The 9,274-nt window shown below is 37.8% G+C and overlaps 1 pseudogene; it reads right to left on the bottom strand.

The window, feature by feature from the left end:
• Window positions 1-6,972: 6,972 nt before the first annotated feature.
• On the bottom strand, window positions 6,973-8,140 carry LOC101721700 (ribonucleoside-diphosphate reductase subunit M2 pseudogene; annotated as a pseudogene).
• Window positions 8,141-9,274: the final 1,134 nt, after the last annotated feature.

The following is a 9,274-nucleotide window of genomic DNA, read 5'->3' as shown; positions in this document are numbered from 1 at the left end:
AGAAACATTGAGAATGTGCTGTCTTGATTCATTCAGAAATTCTAGGAAATTCAAACAAAAGTACTGTATTGAAAAAAACAAAAATTAATAAATTAATAAGACCTATTAATATAACTTTATTCCATCCCCACAGACTATGATATTTGTTATAAACTGGTTTTCAAATTGTTATTTTATTATGCTTTTCCTCTGCTTCAGTTACATGAATATACTACTCAGTCATTCTGGGCTGGGTAGTCATAGCTATCAGTCCATGGTGAGCAACCACTGGATTTCACAAAGAGACATGTATGTAAACAAATGATCCTAAGTAAGAAATAAAATGTAGTAATGGATAAAATTTTGCCTTAATTTTAGCAGGAGTTAAGTGTATATAGGTTGATATTGAAGGGCTGTCTATCTGTTAGTAAGATTTGTTCGTGTATTCTAGCTGTATAGTATAATTGAGACTGGTTCTTAAGCCTACATTAAAAATATTACTAATTGGCACAACCTAATACTCTATTTCCTGGTTATGAACCCAATTCAATTTATAGAACTTCATCTACTTTGCTGGATTTGAATATGGAAGTATTTTATCTAGTCTTGGGAAATACTACACAGATATTTCACAAATATGAGGTGGGAGTTTCTAAGAGAGAATCAAAAAACAGAGTTATTTAGCTAGGAAAATATGGAGATGAAATGTACTTGTTGAATAAAACTAGATTTTTTCTTTTGTTTTATAGAAAATTCTTATTGTGTTCAAAGTTGATTTACAAGCAGTTTCTGATGCCTGCAACCAAAAGTATTCTAAATAAAACAACTGAAGAGAAAGAAAAATGACTTAAAGTTAGACTTGGAGAAGAAATATGTCTGTAATATTAAAATCCTTAGCAATATTTAAACTATTAAATAATATTCTTTACCATGCCAAGGTTTCCAAATATAAAAGCACAAAAACCTAAATGTCACATAGCTGAAGAAGGTTGCTCCCTCCATTTCCAAACATCCCATTTTTAGGCAACATCATGAACCTGTCCTCTAGACTCTGTAAATAATTTGAATCAAAAGAAAAAACCAAAGGTCACAAATGTAGGTAATGGATATAGATGAGCAATTTTTAGAGACTTGAGTAAAAGCAAATAATAAGACACCTAAAGGGTAACATAAGAGAAAGAAGTACAGAAGAAGGGAAATGAATAAGTAATTGGTTTCAATTGTTACAGACTATGTTGTATTCTTTCTCATATTGGCTTTCTGGTAATCTTTTACTGTAACTCTTGACGGCAGGTAAGGATTTTCCTTGATCTAAGTTATATTCAATAAATATGGTAGTCCTAGGGCTGGGGATTTATCTCAGTGGTTCCAGCGGGTGCCTCACAAGCGAGTTCAATTCCTGGTACCAAAAAAAAAAAAAAAAAAAAAAAAAAGGGAGTCCAAGCTTTGGTTACATATTTTTGAGGACATAAAGATTGGGTGCACAATAGGTATCAGTCCTTCTTCTTTGTAAAATGTAACAGGCTTTAGACTGTTAATTACAAGAGATGATAAAAAGACACTGTGAATATTTAAATTTTTTTGAAAACTTACTACAGCAAAAGACATGTTGCCAGGAATTATGCTGCTAATGTGTTTGAAGCCAGGGGTATGTCTTGAGGGAGGTTAATGACAAAGTTTTTAGAGTAATAAATGTTTAATTTAAACATTCACCATACATTATGATCACCCCATGTTGATCGAACATTTACGACAGTTTCTGTTAAATTAAAACATTATAATGTGTCCTTGTTCACCTTATTGAAGGGATCTGACACACTGGGAAACCAAAATGACCATGAAAAGTAAGTATTTTATTCAATTTAGGCATCAACACAGCCATAACCTTGAAGCTAAAGATCCTCACAGAAGAGGACTTCCAAACCTGCATCAGAAAGTGGCAATAACAGTGAGAAAAGGTGTCTTCAGTGTGACTGGGCTTCAGGCCCCGTCCCACCTCTTCCAGCTCAGAGGAGGTAATCCGTGCAGGCGCCAAAAGCCCCCCCCCCCCCCGTCGAAATGAGAAAACAGATAAATAAGTCTCAAAACCAGACTTCTAGATCACTTACAGCAACCCCAAAGGGAAATGAGATGGAAAACTCTGATACTCAACCACCTGGACCCACTGAACTGGCAACAAAAGGGGATCTGGAAAAAATGAAGTCAGAAATAATTTCTCAGATAACAGGAGAAATTGTGCCCCTAGTGGAAGACATGATTAATAAATCTAGAGAGGAGCTCAGGAACATGATGGAATCCCAATATAGGAAACAAATGAAATCCATAAAACAGATGCAAATAGATTTCCAGGACATGAAAAACTCCATTGAAAGTCTACACAGCAGAATGAGCCAATGTGAGGACAGAATTTTGGATATAGAAGATAAGATTGCAATTAATGACCAGGAAAAGAAAAATTGCTTCAAAATTATAAGGGAACATGAGAAATCAATCCAGCAGCTGCTAGATGATGCAAAAAAGAATAACATAAGACTGATTGGAGTCAATGAAGAAACAGGAGAGAGTGAAGATGACATAAAAAATCGCTTCACAGAAATAATGGCAGAAAACTTCCCAAGCAGGGGAAAAGAGCTTGACCTACAGATAAGTGAGGCATATAGGACTCCAAATAGCCTTGATCAAAAAAAACTACACATAGGCATATAATTGTTAAGATTCCAGAAACTCAACAGAAGAACAAAGTTCTACAAGCAGTTAGAGAAAAGAAGCAAATCACATACAAAGGAAAGCCCATCAGAATCACAGCAGACTTCTCAACACAAACCATCAAGGCAAGAAGAGCTTGGAGTGACATATTCCAAGCCCTAAAAGAAAACAGCTTCCAACCCAGATTGATGTACCCTGAAAAACTATCTTTCAGAATGGATGGAGAAATAAGATACTTTCATGACAAAGAGCACCTTAGGAACTTCATGAATACCAAACCAGCACTCCAAAGAATTTTACACAATATCCTAGGAACAGACATTGAGGATCACAACCCCAGAAAGCAAATCATAATGAACCCATCTGGCATGACAAGAAATTAGATGTAAATGGGGAAAACCCAACAAAAAGAAAAAGTCATGGCAATGACAAGTCAATACGTTTCATTTATAACCATCAATGTTAATGGTCTCAATTCACCAATCAAAAGAAATAGACTGGAAAAATGGGTCAAGAAGCAAAATCCAACAATATGCTGCAAACAAGAAGCACACTTAATTCAAAGAGAAACTCATAGACTGAAAGTTAAGGGGTGGAAAACAATACTCCATGCAACAGGAACCCCCCCAAAACCAGAAGTAGCTATCCTCTTTATAGATCAAGTAGATTTCAAACCAACACTGATTAAGAAAGATAAAGAAGGACACTACATCCTTGTAAAGGGAACAATCAAAGAGGAAGAGATGACAATCATAAATATCTATGCACCAGACACTAGTGTCCCCAACTAGATAAAACAAATACTAACGGACATGAAAAGTCATATATCCACTAATACAATTGTAGTGGGGGACCTCAACACCCCACTGTCACAAATAGATAGATCAACTAGACAAAAAATAAGTAATGAAATACTAGAACTCAATCAAACTCTTGAACAAATAAACTTAACAGATGTTTACAGAGTGTTCCACCCCACAAAATCAGAATACACATTCTTCTCAGCTGCACATGGGTCATTCTCCAAAATAGACCATATACTCACACATAGAACATCTTTAAGTAAGTGCAAGGGAATTAAAGTTATCCCCTGTATATTATCAGACCATAGTGTGATGAAATTGGAGATACATAGCAAAAGAAACTCAAGGAATTGATGGAATATATCTTTACTATAATATATTTTTAAAAATATAAACACTTATTGTATTGTTGATGACAACATATACATTGCTGTAGAGTATAGAAACTGTGAATGTGGGAACAGAGATTAAAGCAGTATCTGAATGACTCCAAGGCTAGAGATACACTTGTTCCCTGTAGCAGGCATTGAGGGAATCCACACACAATATGAGATGGAGTACTCTTCTGCCATGAGGCATTTTTAGGTACATGGTTGCACTTCAAAACCACAATCTTAAGTGAAATAAATCTGACACAAATTTTTAAAAATCATGTTGTTTCTCTTGCATGGGAAAGCCAAAATATAAATAAGGAAAAAAATGGAGGATAGATTTGAAGAAGTAGCAAGAATTTTTTTCAAATGGGCAGGAGAATAACAAGGCAAAGGGTGAGAAAAGGAAGGGAAGAAGCATTTAAAGAAAAAAAATAATTGAAGAGTAAAATAGAAATAGAGCTTTTGTCAATGAGGCCTAAAAGGGTTGAAGAGAGGGAAGGGGAAGTAGACATAAATAAAAGAATGAATATGTATTATATACATATACAAATCCCACATGATGAAAGTAGTCATTATGTATTGCAAACATGTACAAAAAAATGGAATTCATGTAAGTGTATGCCCATACTCCCCCAAACATGGGACTCATCTGAAAACCAAAGACTAAATATATGCTCTATGTATGGATTCCACAGAGAGAACCATATTATGTGGATGAAAAACAAACTATTATCCAACAAATAACCATATTTTGGCTTTTTATTTAATAACTGAGAGTTCTTAATAAAGTTCTAATATTATTATTTTGCACACTATATATCTTCACTTTGTCAAAGTAGTTCATTTACAGTATTTGTAGCAATCTCAGTTATTCTTTCCTAGAGATAAAACATGCACAGAGCATTGTAATTAGTTTATTAGCAGTTTTATACAAATTTAATATTACATCCAATGACAGGTATGTGAATATATATGTATTCTATTAGAGGGTGTGTTGGTTAAGACCAGAACCTGGAGGAAATTATGTAGATTTACTATTTAGGGTTACACAGTTAGAGGCAAGATAAGTACACAGTGGAAAACCAGGGGATCTGAGAAGTGCTCAGCCTATTCACCTAGAAGCCCCAGGACAAGAGGATTCAAGGATGCATCTCTAAATGGAGACTGAAGGCTGAGAAGCTCCTTGGGGAGTCACTGGTATGAGTCTGTGTTGAAAGGCTGAAGAAAGTGGAGGCAAATATCCATAAGCAATGGCAATAGCAGAAGATACATCTATTCGAGTGGAATGGAGCTCTTCAAACACAATCCAAATTCCTCCTCTTTGACCTTTCATTCCAACCTAGCTGCAAGCATATTAGAGGATATCACCCATTCTGCAGGTGAAACTTCCTTCCTTGACTTGCTTGTCTACATGCCAATCATCTCTGAACACACCCAGGAGACACATGCAGACATATGCATTAGTAATCTGCTAGGCTTTTCTTAATCCAGTCAATGATTAATGGCCACAATCCACACCTGTCAACTAAACACATCTCTTTAAGCCATATGTAACCTCCCCCACAAAAAATAGCAAGTTCATAATTCTGCCTAAGCAAATGCAACTCTCCTGTGTAAAATTGGAAATCTACTAATTCCCTCCCTAAATGGGAGGCATATATTTTTTGTGTAATGCTTACTTTTTACCTGACATTCTACAACTTAAACGTTATAATGTAGATTCAGCAATGGTTAAATAGTAATACTAATTCAATCAATGTTATATTACATGATGTATCAATGCAAAGAAAGAAAAGAAAAATTTGTGCTTAATAGTATATATGTATATTTTTAAATTTTTTTTGAAATCGTGGGACTTGGATTTATTTGCTTTATGTAACAATAACTTAAAAATTAAAAACAGGAAACAGGTCTTGTATTACAGGAGCTCAAATACAGTAAATGAAATCTGGCCAGGGCTCCAAAAACCAACAGGGAACACAAGCAGTGAACTTGAGGGGTCACAGATTAAGTCAATCTCTCACCTGTTCCCATGAACATCTTGGCTTTCCTCCCATAGAAAAGCAGATTGAAACTCACTGTAAGCTGTGTCTGTTAGTTTACAGCTCCATCTAAAATTAGTATCTGAATGGAGCAGATATGAACAGCTCACATACCACTAGTTTTCTTTTCAGTTGAGAATTTTCCAGGCGACATGTAGCTAGGCAAATGTTAGAAGTGCAGTGGGCAATGTCTGGTTAAGATATGTCTCATTAAGATATCTGTCTCATTAAGATAATACTGGGTGAATTTTTACAAACTATGAAAGAAAGTAATATCTGAAACGGATGCATATAGTAAAAAAATATTCTAATTGAAGAGACATGGATAAACTATAAATAGATCAGATCTCAACATTACCTACTCACAAACAAAATCAGAAGAAGGAACACTTGCAGGAGCACCTATTTCAGGAGAAATCACACCCTGTCTCCTCTGGGCACTGCACACTCGGTGTAGATTTGCTCAGACCTGACTTCAAAAGTAAAAAGTATTTCAATTCATTAAAAAGCTTCCAAATTACATGTTCAGTCAACACAAATTACCTTCTTTTAGTCACTTAGTAAATTTCACCTTAGCTACCATTTGTAGGAAACAACACTTTTGCACTTCTATCAGGCTTTCCCCTAGACGGTACAGTTTCTAATTGGGTGTGTAAAGTGCCAGTCTGATTTACCACCAGTTCAGTAAACTTTAGCCTGTGTGCAAGCAGCGAGGCTGCCAGCCTCATCTGCCCCAGACCGTGTTTAATCCTGCTGTGAGCTGCCCGGGGTCCCCTCACTGTGGTGCTATGGTTTTGTCACAGCTGCCAGCTGCTAGCAAAGCAGGACCTGATCTTCCAAAGAATCCAGGGGGCTGGGCTTAAACGTCCTTCTCTAGGTGACACTGCTAGCACTGTTAGTAAACAGGACTGGTTGAAGTAGCTACGCAGTTTTACAGGTGCCACTAATGAACAATGTGGACAATGCCTGGTGTAGCTGGTTGATTTACTTTAGCTGTTTTTTTTTTTTTTTTTTTTTTAATGACAAAGTGAAAATAATCAGCAAAATAAGAGCACATCGTCAGTTCATTTAAAAGTCAACATCCAAAGCAAAAGAATTCTCCGTAGGACTGGACATAATTCCCATCCTCTGATATTCGTCTACTCTCTTCTCAAAGAGGTTCGTCTTTCCTTCCAGAAAAATATGCTCCATGAAGTCGAATGGATTTTCCACATGAAAAACCTCCTTGTTGAACCCCAGTTCCAGCATAAGCCTGTCAGCCACGAATTCGATGTACTGCTTCATTAAATTGCAGTTCATCCCGATGAGCTCACAGGCAAGGCCTCGGTGAGGAACTCCTGCTCGATCCTGACGGCATTGATAATGATCTCCTTCACTCTCTACTCTGAGGGTTTGTGCACAAGGTGCTTGAACATCAGGCAGGCAAAGTCACAGTGCAAGCCCTCGTCTCTGCTAGTAAGTCAGTTGGAAAAGGTGAGACCAGGCATTATTCCCTGTTTCTTGAGCAAGAAGATCGACGCAAAAGAACCGGAAAAGAAGATCCCTTCCATGGCGGCAAAGGCAAGCACACGTTCTCCATAGGTGACCTCTTTGTCCCCAAGCCAGCGCAAGGCCCAGTCCGCCTTCTTCTTCATGCAGGGCATGGTCTCGATGGTGGTAAACAGAAACTCTCTTTCTTTGGAGTCTTTAACGTAAGTGTCAATAAGGAGACTGTACATTTCAGAATGGATATTTTCCATGGCAATTTGGAAGCCATAGAAACAGCGGGCTTCTGTAATCTGAACTTCTTGGCTAAATCGCTCCACCAGATTCTCGTTGAGTATGCCATCGCTGGCAGCAAAGAAAGAGAGGACATGTGAAATAAAATATCTCTCCCCAGGCTTTAGTGCTTCCCAGTGCTGAATGTCTTTGGAAAGATCCACCTCAGCCGTCCAAAAGGAGGCTTCGGCTTTCTTATACATCTGCCAAATATTGTGGTACTCGATAGGAAAGATCACAAAGCATCGGGGTTCTCTCTCAGCAGCAGTTCATCCTCCACACTGGGGGCAAGTCCCTTACTCTTCGGCTCGGCGGGCTCCTGGAAGATCCTCCAGGAGGTCTTGCTGGCCAGGACTCGGGTCCCGCTGAGGGTCGGGGGTGTGTTCTCCTTGTAGGCCAGGTTGAGTCCTTTTAGGCGCGACAACTGCAGCTGCTGCTTGTCTGTAATGGTGGCAAGCGGGGCTCGGACCGAGAGCATGATGCTTAGCAGCAGCAGTGAGGAGCAAGAAGACTGGATCCGGGTTTGAGCTCAATAATATAAATAATATATTTTATATATTATATATAATATGTAATATATATTATATTATATGTATAAACATATTAGCAATGTAAGAAAAAATATTTGTTACAACTACAATCCGCATTTTTGTAAACAGTCATGATAACAGCGCCTCAGTGGAAAGTGGGTTCTACTTGATGGAGTGACCCGTAGCTTCATTCCTGAAGGGTCTGTGCCATTTGTCATGCTGCCTATAGTGGATTGCTGTAGTTTCTCACTAGCATTAATAAAATGATGTGGTAACACAAGGAGATGCCCTAAGGGATCTCTTGCACTCCAAACATTCCCCTCCAGTGTAGAATAGTAGTCCAACTTCCCCTTGGTATTCTGGATCAATCACCTTGCCAACACTGTAACTTTCTTTTAGCCTGTTGACTCAGAGGCATGAGGTATCCAAAATGATAAGGAGAAGTCTTAAATTTCAGTTTATTGCAATCATTGTTCTTCCTGGAAGAAGCATTCTTCCCTCTAGAACTAAAACTTCTAGGCCAACAGACCATAACGCTGGAAGATCCCAAGGCAAAATTTTGCTAGGGATACTAGGGGTAGTCAAAAGTGGTTCTGTTTCCATTCGCATCCTTAGATTCTTAGGTGCATGAATCCTGGATATGAAAGATACAAATCACTGGATATCAGATATTGGGTGCTGATTCAGAGTTTATGTAGCCTTCTCAAAAACCTTGCCTAGACCTGCAAGGTATTACCATCTAGCTAACTGATAACTACATCTTAAAGAGCCCATTACATCTTTCTATCCATCCAGTTGTTTCTGGGTGGCAAGAAATATGGTAAAACTAGTGAAATCCATGACCATGACCTTATTGCTGCACATTTTTGGTCATGAATTGAGTTCCCTGATCAGATGCAGCATTGTGTAATAGTATGACAGTGAGTGAAGTATCCTGTAAGTCCACTGGTGGTAGTTTTGGTAGAAGGATTACATTGAAGGAAAGTAAATATATATCATGCAGAATGAGTGTCAATTCCAGTAAAGACACTTCCTTGATGGACATACATGTATCATCTATGATGGAAGTGGTCCAATATAAT

The sequence above is a fragment of the Heterocephalus glaber genome, unplaced genomic scaffold (assembly GCF_053883595.1).
Source record: "Heterocephalus glaber isolate CG9 unplaced genomic scaffold, H.glaber_assembly_v1.0 deba00001509, whole genome shotgun sequence".
NCBI lineage: Eukaryota > Metazoa > Chordata > Mammalia > Rodentia > Bathyergidae > Heterocephalus > Heterocephalus glaber.
The sequence above is the reverse complement of the archived record's forward strand: the minus strand, read 5'-3'. Positions and strand labels throughout refer to the sequence as shown.